Source organism: Octopus bimaculoides, chromosome 18 (genome assembly GCF_046866305.1).
Source record: "Octopus bimaculoides isolate indiv1 chromosome 18, ASM4686630v1, whole genome shotgun sequence".
NCBI lineage: Eukaryota > Metazoa > Mollusca > Cephalopoda > Octopoda > Octopodidae > Octopus > Octopus bimaculoides.
Genome location: NC_142945.1, coordinates 19,945,215 through 19,946,041, shown reverse-complemented (window position 1 = coordinate 19,946,041; position 827 = coordinate 19,945,215). Strand labels below are relative to the sequence as shown.

Here is an 827-nt window from a genome sequence, read left to right as displayed (position 1 = left end):
AAATGGACATTAAATGACAATGGTGATGTTTGTGAGTGTGTGAGCGTCTTTGTATTGTGTTTGTCCTCCCAACAATCACAGCTTGACAACCATTGTTGGTTTGCTTATGTCCCTGTAACTTGGTGGTTCAGCAAAGAAACCAGGAAAATAAGTACCAGACTTAAAAAAACAATGAGTACTGGTGGGGTAAATATGTTCAATTAAACCCTTCAAGGTGGTGCCCTAGCATGGCAGCAGTCAAATAACTGAAACAAAATAAAAGAAGATAATTAAAACAAGAAACAAAAAGCAAAGTCAAATGGAAATTACTGACCTGTTCAGAGCTAGGGAATGAAAAAGATTGAAGACGAGAGAAGACCAACTTGTCATTGATGGTAATTTCAAAGGCAGCTAAAAAAAAAACAAACAAATTACATTAGTTCAGTTAGATCTACAGGTATAACATTAACTTTCCAGACACTGATGGTTCAGAATCCCTTACAATCTGCACTAATTTATGAGCAGGAACTTAAAACTCTCATGGCCAACAGACTAAATTACTGGTACTTTATACAGTACAGTATTAATAAACTGTATCACTTATACTAAAGTACAGGTACACCATCATCCTCATCAATATTTAACATCGATTATCCATGCTGGTATGGGTAGGACAGCTTGACAGGAGCTGACAAGACCAAGAGCCACACCAGATTTCATAGTCTGTTTTGGCTTGATTTCTATGACTGGATGCCCTTAGCACCAAACACTTCATAGAGTGTACTGGGTGCTTTTTATGTAGCACCATCACCAGTGCTTTTTTATGTGGTACCAGGACCAGTGCTTTT

At 37.6% G+C, this 827-nt stretch overlaps 1 protein-coding gene across 1 annotated transcript in view; it reads right to left on the bottom strand.

Annotated features, from left to right (window-relative positions):
• Window positions 1–354: 354 nt before the first annotated feature.
• LOC106881051 (uncharacterized) overlaps window positions 355–827 on the bottom strand; it is a 23,895-nt gene continuing 23,422 nt past the window's right edge. Inside the window, exon 3 of the transcript XR_008266075.2 lies at window positions 355–390. The gene's annotated coding sequence lies outside the window, so the exon portion shown is untranslated. The remainder of the gene's footprint in view (window positions 391–827) is intronic.